At 38.7% G+C, this 13,189-nt stretch overlaps 1 long non-coding RNA gene and 2 other non-coding genes across 3 annotated transcripts in view; 1 reads left to right on the plus strand and 2 right to left on the minus strand.

The window, feature by feature from the left end:
• The window catches only part of LOC148665651 (uncharacterized), a 183,652-nt gene that overhangs the window by 63,176 nt on the left and 107,287 nt on the right, over positions 1 to 13,189 (minus strand). The gene's annotated exons all lie outside the window — the stretch shown is intronic.
• Positions 10,430 to 10,511, plus strand: trnas-acu (transfer RNA serine (anticodon ACU)). Its single transcript has one exon. It is a non-coding gene; the product is annotated as a tRNA-Ser (tRNA).
• trnat-agu (transfer RNA threonine (anticodon AGU)) lies at positions 12,863 to 12,936 on the minus strand. Its single transcript has one exon. It is a non-coding gene; the product is annotated as a tRNA-Thr (tRNA).

Consider the following 13,189-nt stretch of genomic DNA (forward strand, 5'->3'; position numbering starts at 1 on the left):
CTACGCATGCTGACGCAGCTACCCACCTGAACTACTACCGCTTTGATAAGATGTCGTTTTTGCCTCTTAAAGTTAAAGTCTGCTCCTTTCTTCCTGGTATAGAAATAACATGTTCCATCGTTTAAAAACACCACTAAAAGTAAATTATTCAGCTCTACCGCCTGTGTGCATTGACAAGACATCTCAAAAGGACTTATTAAATAAGAACACGATCCTTCCTGTTACCATTCCTGTGATTGCAGCGTTGTTTCGCTCTTTTTCGTTCTTGTACAATATTTACAGATAGGGCTTTATTACTGGAGTTGTACAGAAGAAGTGTGCATCGGTCCATGAAAATCATCAGTACTGCTGTTGTTCTATGCGTAGTTTAACAGAGAGCACTTAAAAGATACAAAAAGCTTTCAAATAAAACAGAATTGAAAGACAGTCGAGTAAGGAGGTAGGAAAAAAAGCATTACCCGTCTGGGAATCAACCACCGTCGCCCGTGTGACTGGATACAAAAATAACAGATTCATTTGTGCCCAGTCTCTTGAAGCTTCGATGCGATTATTTCTTCCTTCCCATTAGTTTACTCAGAGGAAACTCGAAAGTGGGAAACTGCAGGCATTCTTTGTGAGTGGTGGATTGTGATCAGTGAGCATCTGCACATCTCTAAGTCTGTTCCATATCCTTACCCATCGGGGATGGAGCTCAGTGGTAGAGCGCATGCTTCGCATGTGTGATGTTCCGGGTTCAATCCCTGGCATCTCCAGGTGCTTTTATATTACAGTACACACATCGCAATCTTCTGTGGAGTGAGAACTCTTTGCTCGTGTTCAGAGAGAGCCAGGTTTACACAATTAAATGCAGGCACACTCGACGTGCTGCAGAGTTGCGCTGCTGTTTTAAATGTACCTCATTTAGTTCTGTTAAATACTAAATGATTTGAACTAATTTAACGTCATATTCAGGAAATCCAGAGACCGTCTTCACACTTGTGGTGCCTGTTGCAGAAAACACCTGTTGAATCTCACCCGGGATTTCTTGAGAGATCATTCAGCGAGCGAGTCCTCCCTCTGGACTCCGCACTGAGCTGAAAGCTGCACGAACTCCTCACTGCGTGTCCTGTACTGTTACTAAGGAACAAGTAATAGGTTTATTCCATGCTGAAAAAAAGAAGAAAGAGAACACAACGTTTCGGCCGTGGAGCCTTCTTCAGGTGTGAGAGAGACAGGGCAGTAGGCAAAGGTAAAGTAGCGGGAGAACAAAGGTTGGGAGGGAGGAGGAGTGAGAGGCGGGAGCAGGGGACAGAAAGAGAGGCCAATCAAGAGGTGTGAAGTCAGAATGGGTGCAGAGAGGTGTGAAATGAAACTTCCAATGAATGGAGAAAATTTAAAAGAACAGTAATCTGTCGTTAAGGGAAGGGAGAATGTGTGATCCTAACTGCAGAATAATTTTAGTTTCGGTGGTCTTTCTGATGTATGAGTTCGGAAAACCGTCTTTGAGAACACAGACGGAGAGATTAGTGTGGTCGTGGCCGTCAGAGGTGAAATGAGAAACAATACCCACCTGAACTACTGTACTGTTACTGGTGCTCTCGTGTAGATGTGGAGCACACCCGAAAACACACTTTGAACTATTTCCGTTTGTAAAAGAAAACGCAAAAGAACATGACAAGTATAATGATCGTATAAAATAACCTTGGCACAACTCGAGAAAGTACTGAAGAACTACACATCGACTTTTGATGATTACAAGAGATTCAAGAAACAACCGTCCGCACACAGGCTTGGATCCTGAACGCTTGAGTTAAAAGAACAAAGGCGAAGTAAACTCTCTTAATTGTCTTATAGTTTATGAAATAAAACAATTTCTTAATAATTTCTTACTGTTGATAGACGATTTATTGAATTTTAACAAAATCACAATTACAAATTTTTCGGTTAAACTGTTATTCACATACTCTAACGTTTCTCAAAAAATATATTTTTTAGCCTCTCTGGAGGCTGCGCAAGGCGTTTAGAGAGAGAATTTCTAAAAGACGGGATCTCTAAGCTTAACATCAAGGCAGAAAAAATGTTTTGTTTTCTCAACAGAAATGCTTTTTGGAACTTTCAGCCTTACGTAGGGAGCAACGTCTGCCGAGATCACTTATGAGCCAGTGCACATGGCAGTGTGCCGGCAAGTACGTTTAATATTGGCTGTGGTGGCGTGCTGCTTTTGTCTGTGAAACTTTAACTTCTTCATGCTGAATCATCGGCAGGAGTAGAGCTTATTGAATCTTTGCGCATACGCTTCATCAGAAATACCTTGTCCATGTTCAAAAGAGATTAGGGGATTTACGTCATACTTTCACAAAGCATACCTTACACGAAAGACTTAAATGGGAAATTGATTTTGCTTCTTTGCCTTGGTTACAAAGCTGAACGTTCTTCCACGTTCTGCTAGAGTATCCTCTGGGTGGGCTTTATCAGTTCGCTCGGATATGTCATCAGTGCTCAGTCTCCGGAAAATAATCAGCACTGTCGTTTATTTCTGTGCGTATGGCCGTGTTTTAAAGCATATAAAATCACGAGTTCATTGATTTCTCCAAATAACAACAATACATTTAACCCCGCGGTAAGAATTCCTTCAATCCGATAGTTTTACTCCGAGTTAAAAGCAGCACTATATATAATGAGATGAAATTAAAGATTTCAACGTTCTTATTGAATCGCCTGTTTGAGATATCGGTCAGAATTCCTAAAATGATTTTATAATTCAGTTTTGCTTTACTACTATGATCCGCAATCAGACGCGTTACCCATTGCGCTTCTGGCCCTCGAGTCACATTCTCCAACTCAACCACATTGACCTCAGAGCTGCGACTTGTAATATCGCCCCGGTCAAGCTTTTCACATGTGTTCTATGTGTACTTAGACACAACGTCGTTCATTTTGTCTGTTTACGCGTCGTGCTGAAATTCACACACGAGGGAAGACACACGAAAGAAATCACAGAAAAGACACCGACGATTAAAAACGGCTTCATACTGTAGCGTTTGCAGGTTCTTTTCAGAACAAGGACGAGTGGAGACGCGATTAACAAACAAGCATTAGCTTTATTCGTTACAACCACACAAAACCAAACACAGGATATACACACACATGAGGAGACTGACGGAACACGTACACATATTTAGTGGTAATTACCTAACAACACACTATACTTTTACAAGACTACACAGGGCACTCGAATTACTAGGACATTATTTACACAGGTAGGATCAGCCGCTGTTCATCGTGCTGACCCTCAGACTCTCCCCGGCTTCCACTCCCAGCATGCCCAGCGGTACTACGAGCGCCTAGGGGCGCTTCCTCCTCACCACCAGGCGAGGGCGTTACACTATACTGCGATTTCTGAAGGGTACTCTGAGTTTTGACGAGAAGGGATGGACATATAAGGTCAAAAGGCTTGGGGAACTGAACTTTAAGGTGAAGACTGCGGTTTCAGTAGCAGCAGAACCTGATCAGTATCAGTTGACTCCGATATACTTTGAAAATGAACTTGGGGATTTAGAGTCAGACGTGCTACCGTTGCACCATGGGGTACTTAATTTAAAAAATAGGAAAAAAAAATCAGTGTTCCTGGATCTGTAATTGAGAACAACACCTGCACAAGAGCTGCGCAGGAAGAATAAAATGTGGTCAGGGATGAAGAGACTCTCTTCGGAAGAGCGGCGCTCTTCACAGGAGATTTTGTTTTGTGAAGTTGATTTGTCTCCTTTGGGGAATTCAAAAGCGCTGATAGCCGTGACAGCGTGGCGCAAAAGTAGCATGTCTGACTCCAGATCATAAGGCTGTGTGTTAAAATCACGTCGAGGTTTGCTTTTAGTTTTTCAGGTTCTGCTCGTCCTGAACACGGAATTCACACCATGTAGTTGAGTTCTATCTGTACACCACATAGATAATCTAAACAAAATAGAGCCCTACTGGACATAAAGCTAGGATCTCACACAGCGAATACCCTTGAACACAAGCGAGAATGCACAGTTCACATCTGCGAAACATCACATCCGTCTTTAGAGACAGCTACATCAGAGAATGGAATCCCGGAAGTTTCAAATAACTTCTTTTATCACAGGTTCAAACAAACCTGAAAGTTAGGGAGTTTCCGGACACTTTTGTTTTATTAAAAAGTGTCTGAAGCCTGAAAATGTAATTTGAAAAAAAAAAAACGCTATTGGACATTAGCTGGTACTTTTTGTAACGATTTTCTATTTCATGCTGGAAAACAAAGGAAACAGACCCAATTTTTGCTTTCAGGTGCGGTTCATTACATAATAGACATCTATTACTGAGGAGCTTGAATAAAATTTACACGAGCCAGGTAGAAGTCGAACCTACAATCTTATTATTCGAAATCAGACGCGTTATTTATTAAACTGCTGGTATTTCACATAACCGGAATTCCCCCATAGTGTGCTCAGCGTCGCTACTAGTAATATACCGCCCCGTCTAAAATTTCAAAGTGAGAAACATGTGTTTTCAGATTTTTTATCAGTTTTAAAATATTATCTCTTTAAATCAGACAAAGGTTTTTCGCACTGAAATTCCGATTGATTGAGAATTCAAAGAAAGACTGTTTTCTTCCACAACACCGTATAATTATCACATCCACCAGACTCTCCAACTTCTCCAGACCTTGCTGGGTGAGAATTTACTCCGATAAATTAGGTGACGTATCATGTTAAATCACCTCTTCTCAACAGAACATTTCCTGGTGCACGTTTTCTCTATGAAAAAAATGTCATTTTCCCCTTGCACGATTTCTCGGTTTTTTTTATCAAAGCGTACAGAAAGAAAAAAGAAGAAGAAATAGTGTCGCAAAAGAACTCTGTCGCCCTTGGGATATGTCAAACGCATTGGACATGAAACATGCCAGATAAAAGCCAGTTCTTTTCGTTTCTCAGTGTCGGGGCTGCTACTGTATGTAAAAGAGGCAATTTGCTCTGAGAGCAGGTTCAGCGCTTTCTGAACGCAGATGTCAAAAAGCGGTGTGTCCAAGTGGCTGTAAAAGGTGGTAGAAGCCCTATCACCGTAGCTTACTTGGTTCAAGTGCCTCTATTAAACAAAAGAACCGCGGTTCTAATCCCAGCCGTGTATTTCTTCCTATCGTAGTACAGAACGTACCATTTGGGGCACTCACAAAGGGCTTGATTTTGTTAAATGCATGTGTTCATTTCCTTTCTGGAAAACTTGTTTTTGATGAAATTCATACAGCTTGCGAAACATGAAATTCAGTTCTTGGTTATCAGTGCAGAAGAAATATTACCGGCTGGCAAAATAAACGGTAGGAGATTTTTTTTTTTTTATTCGAGGAAAGACTCCACCAGTCAGTCTCTGAGGCACAATTGGTTAGCGCGTTTGGCTGTTAAGTGAAAGGTTGGTGGTTCAAGTCCACCCAGGGACGTGTTTCTTTTGCGATGTAAACATTGTTTTCGCATAGGTCGATTGGATTTCTCAGCTAAACCATAGCCCTTTTTAATATTTGTAGGAAATGCGACTGTTCAGCACGTGTCAAAAATGTCCAATAATGCCCAACATCGCAACTTCCCAGAAAACCATATTCACCCAAGAAAAATGATCGTCGAATCGTCATTTATACTCCCGTCACATCCTCTGCTGAAATATTTTAAAAATACAATCCAGATTTGTTTGAGAACTTGACAAGCATTGTTTTGTTACCACTGTGCAGTTGGATTTTGATATTTTGACATATTTACCTTAATTTTAAACTGTAAATACTGTACAATCTATTGTAATTGTGTTGTAATATTAAATATGTTAGCTGAGGATGCAAAGGGGTGAAAGGGAAAGGTCAGAGGGTACAGTAACAACAAGGTTAGGACTGGTGGAGGTGGTAGGGGTGTTGATGGTTTTTCTCTGTAGAGGATGATTGAGTTTTTTATCCTTCTCTGAAGTGAGAAACTGGAAGAGTTGGGAGTTAAGAGATCTGATGAGGTAAGTTATAAAAGGAAGTTGATGTGGAGCTGTTAGCCGTAAGATTTCTTTAATGTCTTTGATGTTGTCATCAAAGATAAACTGCAGTAAGCAAAGATAAAGGAAATTATCTTTGCTTACTGCCCTGTCTTTCTAACACCTGAAGAAGGCTCCACGGCCAACACATTGTGTTTCCTTTCTTCTCTTTTCAGCATGGAATAATCCTTTACTTTTTCCTTTGCAGCCTACGCATGCTGACACAGCTACTCACCTGATATATAACATTCCTATAATCACAACTATGAATGTCCACTGTGGGTATTTTTTCCATGATTATTTATTCTGTCATTGAAGCATGTTTTATGTCATACCGAAGTGTCATAATCACTGAAAAAATATTTTTTTTCATTTAGAAAGTAAGAAAATGATAAATCACTATGAATTGCATTTAGCCTGTTCTGATCTAGATTTTCTATATACTTTAACATGCCATGTTCACAATGTCACAACTCAGAAATGCAACAGTGAAGTGTTGTAATTACCAATGTACATACAGATCCAGCCATTCAAAGTGTGCGGTACAGACACGTACCGGAGGTAATTGGCTACGGCGTCGCGCATTTTGACGCAAGATGACGTGCGGTACCGCGGTACATGATTGGTTGACCGACAGGGGCACTTGTGGTCCGTTTGGTCTGTCGTAGAAAGATTTACTGTAAACGTCTTTACTGTGCCCGTTGTAGTATGGAATATTCATATGGAATTTTACCACTGAAGGGAAATCTTAGTAGCTGAGCATAAAAAGAATAGGAGCATACTGTAATGCGTGTGAAGGCCATAAACGATATTAATTTTGGAACATAAACATACAGTATATGGCTGGTCTCGGTACTTTAAAGAAAACATACACGGAACATGGTTTCATTATGACCAGAATCGGTCTTGAGATATTTTTAACTTGATTTACAGTATTTGAGAGGTATGTCTTGACACCGATACTAATTAAATACTGCTCACGTATATGTTTCTAGGTTTATATTATGCATTTCATACGGTCAAATTACTTTTGAGCAACTGATAAGAAGCGCGAAACGGTATGCCCAGGGCGTTTTAGTTTTTGTTTTGTTTTAATGCAGTGCGGGGACTCTGCTTTAACTATATAGCCGTGGATTGATTAGAGATATCAAGTACATACAAGTCATTTTTTAAATGTTGTAGTTCGTCTTGTAAAAATGTTATGAGTACCTCATCTGTCAACAATTACACAGGTTCTTTTTCCATATTGGGGATTTTGGTTACGTAATATTATTTTCTAATTTCACGTTGTGAATATATGATTTGGGCAAACAGAGCCGCAAAGAAGTACATTATGGGTTGTTGTTTTTTTTTGCAGTTTTATCTAGAACAAGCGATGCTTAAACCTTTGTCTGATTCTTGTGAAACTATCCACACGACAGTTACCTAGGAGTTGACTTCAGTGATGGCACTGATGGGATGTTTCTAAAAATCCATCCTCTGTAAAACGTCTTCTCCAGTTGTCCTGCATATGTATTCGCTAATGAAGCTGTGTGTTCTGAGCCTGGTTCTCTACATTTCTGTATGAACCAGCTTAGAGGGCTAAAGACAGCTTGTGTTTAAATTGAGTGTAAGGTAATTTATGCTTCTAAAGTCATGGTCAGCATTTATTATTGTACTGTGCTGTAAACTTCTTCTGTGCCTAATTACATTATTTTATAGCTTTATCAAATCTGTACATTGTCTGTCGATAATGTTTCTGTAGTGCTTTTTCAGCCCTCAGCATGTGTCTGCACTGGTGGTGCTGTGTGTTAGTTTCCTGACTAACTCCGCATGTGACCTTGCTGTTGGCGCTGTGGGTTAGGTTGCTGATTCCCATGTCACATGGTCTGTGATTGAATCCCATGGAGCTATGACTTTATCTTTTAACAAACACTTCTTTGAAAAAATGAAATGTTTCCCTTGGTCAGAGATTAAATAAAACCTCACTCGCACCAAACAAATTTATATTTCTAAATATCACAACATGATCGAATTTAAGTCTTTTTAATAACAATGAATAGTCACCTATGCGTTACAAAAGAAACATTTATATTGATTTGAATCGCATTTTGATTTAAATCGTAAACGCGTGTTTAAATATATGTGTTTAAAGGCGATATACTGTATAAAAGCGCTGATTCTTCTGGAATGTGTTCCACTGGGGATTCAAAAAATTTCTTTTTTTAATCGCGTATCTAAGGAAAATTGCAGTATAACTTTGTTCATGCACAAACAGTGGCATGTTACATTATTAATTTGGGTGTCTCCTCTTGCCAGAAAGCTCTAAATTGCATTTTGAGTGCGGTTTTTGACTTTTTCTAGATTGCAACCCATAAATAAAGCTGATACAGGTTAGATTTACTGTATTTTAAACTGTATTACAGCAGCACATTGGACAATGCAACGTAAATTGCAAAAATGCACTTGGAATCTGTCCAAGCCCTACTATGAAAATTATTTAAACTGCAGAGAGGGGGGTTTTACTCGTTAATGTCCGATGACATACAAGTGGAAAGATTACAGATTTTAATAGTCTTTTTTCTGAACCAGGGAAAATCTGATCATGTTTCTCTATAACAATAATAAAAAACTTTATTTTACATTATTTTACATATCCCGCTTACACATCGCACGACTTTAATAAACCTATTCTTTATTAACACTAAATAAATAATACTAAAAATACTACAGCAAAGAGGTCACTTGATTTTTGGAATAATTCCAAAAAGCACAATGATCCACTGGCATCCCTGAAGTCTGTTTAGTCCATAATCTTCCAAATACAATCACTAAGCAATTATAAGAATTATACCATCCTATTTCTTTGTGATGTCCTGTAAAAACTAAACCTATTTTTATAAGGCTTTTACTCAAAAGATTTCCAAACACACAAAGCATTTGTGAAGTACTATAGTATTTCTAAAGGTTACTGGTACAACATCAATCATTAAAGCTTAACAATAAAGTTTAGATTGATGACTATGGACTAACTACATTAACTATCTGCAATGCAACAGTATATACTAAAGAATTTAGAAACTTTATACTAAAGAATATTAGTATCTGTAATCTTTCAACTTCCACTTCCACATTTCATCGAAAAATACAAGAAGTTTCTGCTTTGTGCTAAGACATTAACGAGTACAACCCCCCTCTCTGCGGGAGTGCTGGCTGTGACAAATTAAACTGGTTTCACAGGTATTTTCAAAGTAGGAAGTACAGTACTTACTAGTTAAGAAAGCTAGGCTCCTCAATGAAATCGCTTTAACATGCTAATGCGTTGGTGTAACAGTCCGGGCGTGGCAAGCTTCCAATGTCAACTCGACTCGATTGGAAGACAATGAACGTATTCTAGCCCTAAATGAATTAATAGCAAACATGGTTTACATAAAAGACATTTTTCCAAGTAAGTTTATAATAATACGATCTATAGTTGAAATCTGAGCCTAAATATAAAGAAAAAGCATTTTCAGAGACCAATCACGCTGTGTTTATGTAGAAAAAGCGATTAGGTTTATGAGCAATCTAATTACCAATTTGCTTAAAACGCTATATAAAATAATGTTTATTTAAAGATGAATGATAAGTGTCGCAGTTTAAATAATTTTCGTAGTTAGAAATTATGAAACACTCTGTTAAAAGCAAGAGAGTTTTTTTGTCCGTAATTATTGGAAATTCCTGGTAATATTTACTCAGGTACTCAATTGTTTACTACTGCAAATTTCAAAATAGTTCAGGTTTTGCGGAAAAATTTAATTTTTGGAGTGATAATGTTTACTATAGGAAGAAGTGCGTCCGTGGGTGGGATCAAAAAACCCACTTTGGGGTTAATAGCCGAACACGCTAACCAATTGCACCACAGAAATGCTTACACCTTGCTTTTTTTCATTTACATACTTTTGGTGAACAAAAAAATGTGCTCACATTTCATCTTTCGCAAGCTATATGATTTAAAAAAACAAGTTGTTCTGCAAAGGAAATGAATAAACGCGTTAAACCAAATCAAGACCTCTTTGAGTGTCCCAAATTACATGTTCTGTAAAACAAGACAGGAAGAAAAGGTACCGGTGGAATTCGGATCCAGGATCTCCTCTTTTTGAAACAGGTGTTTTAACCAGCTTTACCACAGCGCCAGCAGAACACTATTCTTATACAGGTGGGTACCCACCCTCAAACCTTTGTTCTCTCGCTACTTTACCTTTGCCTACTGCCCTGTCTCTCTCACACCTGAAGAAGGCTCCACGGCCAAAACGCTGTGTTATCTTTCTTCTTTTTTTCAGCATGGTATAAACCTATTACCTATTCTTATACAGCCGCTTGGACACACCGCTCTGAGACATCTGAGGTCGATGTGCGCTGAGCCTGGTCGCCAAACAAAATCATGCCCACGGGGGGGGGAGAAAATTTCCATGATGAGGTGGCTGAGTGGTTAAGGTGATGGACTACTAATCCATTGTGCTCTGCACTTGTGGGTTTGAATCCCATCCTTGTCATTTTATGTCTTCAACTTGTGATCTGTTTCTAAGTTGTACTTGCTTTCTTTAGCTACTGTAGTAGAGCAGTGATATTTCTAGCGTTGGCTGAACATGGCTTACAGCAGTAGCTGACAGATATAGTCTCTTAATAGGTCAAATTTATGCTTTGTACTGCTTTCACCTGATATTAATAGTAGTCCTGATGAACGATTTAGGGACATGGCGCATCTTGAAAATGTTCTTGTTAATTTCAGCTTGGAAAAAATGCACTCACCAGAAGCAGAAACTGGTCGTATCTGCAAAATGCACAATGCAATAGCAATGTCTTGCTATGAGTCCTTACCTGTAACAGGAGGCGTTGTAGGACTTTTTTAGCTCAGAAAAAGCTATCAATTCATCTTACATTTCTACTCCATCAATATTAGCAATGCTATCTTTACTAAGCTCTAAATATAGCTCTAAATAAATGCTAATTTTAAAATACATTTTAAAATAGATTCTATTTCATATATTGTAACTTTGTGGTATTTAGATTTTTTATCTGAGGATGCAAGGGAAAGTATTATACAAATGTGAAAGAGGCTTGTATTTTAATACAATTTTCGACCAAAGGAAAACCAAAATCCGTATGATATTACCGTCAATATCCCTTGCTATTAACGTTCAGTTGAAAGGTTTGAAGAAGCTCTCAAACAAGCAACTGCAGTAGCAGAGAGTTTTGATTTGAACCGATGCTTGCAGCTCAATACTCCATTCGTCTTTGAAAGAAGCAAAGACAGGGATGTTTTGAGTGTCTCCATGATCCTCTTCTCAATCCAAAAGAAAGGTTTTATATGATCCTGATCCCACTAGAAAAAGGGTCAATTTCCGCCTGCACTGATGTCCCTTCAAACGTTTTATAAGAACTCTGGACGTTTATACAGTGGAAGCCTAGTCCATTTCTTCTTCTGAACGAGACAATGGAAGTGAGTATTTTGATGTTGAACTGGGATTTAAATAAAGAGGAACACTACACTTCATTGGGCTACACGTGTAAAAAAAGCGTTTACTTTTCGACCTCTCGATAGCTCAGTTGCTAGATCTTAAGACTACAAACAAAAACAGCAGGCATTTCTTATGTCCCTGGTCTGAATCCACTTTGAAGGATGGTGTTTTCTTGTTCCTTAATCAAAAAGTGAAAATTACGAATTTGTCTTTCACTTTGATGTTCAACCGAAAGCTCAGTATACAAAGAAGTAGAGGCTCCTGTTCTGAATAATCCTCAAGTCTGATTATTTTGCTTAAACCTTTAAAATGTACACTGTGGACTGTTTGCTCTTCCTAACACAATTAAAAAGCCGCCGACAAACTTACCGATCGGGAGTTTAGTTCAGTGATAGCGCGCACTTAAGACGCTCCGTTTTCTATCGCCGGCATCTCTGTATTCTTTTTAAAAGCGTTATTTTTTTATTCTTCGTGTGTGAATTTCAGGGAGACTCATAAACCCTTTGTCTGTTTTTAAGATACATTATTATTATTTATTTTGCCTGTAAAGTTCACATTATTTTCTGTAGCCGCAAATCCCCAATATTTCTGCTGTCTCCCGAGAAACACGAGCGTGGAGTCAAATCATATTAAATAACATAACACATCTATTAATTTAACACCCAAATGTGACAGAACACATGTAAGACTTACACACAGCTTTTAATATGCTAAAGTGAATTTGCAGGTATCCTGGGGAGGGAAGAGAACTGATATTAAGGAAATACATATTTAAAGGGGATGTAAGTCTTAAATGTGTTTTGTCACATCTGGGTGTTAACTGAATAATTTTTTAGCATTATTTGTTGTGTTTTGACTCTATACTTGTGTTTCTCAGGAGACAGCAGAAATATTGATTTTTACATTTATATTCACATTCCCGGTGATATTGACTTAGGAACTCAACTATTTACTTGTAGTTTGACTCGTGTCAAAAGTTTAAAATCTCTGCAAACATCAAGATGGCTAAGGACGTGGAAAGCAACTCAATCACATTTAGAGAAGGTAATGTTTAGATCGGATTAATTCGAAGTGTGTCTCTGGGTGCGTTTGATCTACCAACGTTGTGATTAACTGAAGGACACCCTGACTGAGTGTGCCATAAAAACTTACACATGTATTTTTTCTACGTTCACAGATTTTTGGCTAAAGTAAAAAAAAAAACTCGTTGTCATTTTCTTGCCAGCTGGCAGTAATTCTTTTGCATTGATAAGAAAGATGAGCATTTAATTTTTCGCAATGTGTGGATTTCTTGAAAAACAAGTTGTGCCAAAAACGAACTGAACACTTCATTTAAACATAATGAAGAAGCATGTTGTCTATAACAATAAACAGTGTGCGAAGACAGGCACCGCTGGGATTTGAACCCAGGATCTCCTGTTTACTAGACAGGCGCTTTAACCAACTAAGCCACGGCGCCGGCGATGCGCTGCCCTTTTAAAGCCACTTGGACACACCTCTCTGTCACATCTTCGTTCGGTGTGCGGTGAGCCTGCTCGCTGAGCAAGGTGAGAAAGGATGTGAAATGGCTTTTATCCGGCAATTTAATTACCAAGGAGCTCGATGTGCTTTTATTGATTTGCAGGGTGTCCAGTGCAACACAGGCGATGGGCTGCTGGGATTTGGAGCCAAGATTTCCGTTAACTAGACAGGTACTTTAACCAACTAAGCCA

The sequence above is a fragment of the Lepisosteus platostomus genome, chromosome 5, assembly GCF_059453375.1.
Source record: "Lepisosteus platostomus isolate fLepPlt1 chromosome 5, fLepPlt1.hap1, whole genome shotgun sequence".
In the NCBI taxonomy this organism is placed as follows: Eukaryota; Metazoa; Chordata; class Actinopteri; order Semionotiformes; family Lepisosteidae; genus Lepisosteus; species Lepisosteus platostomus.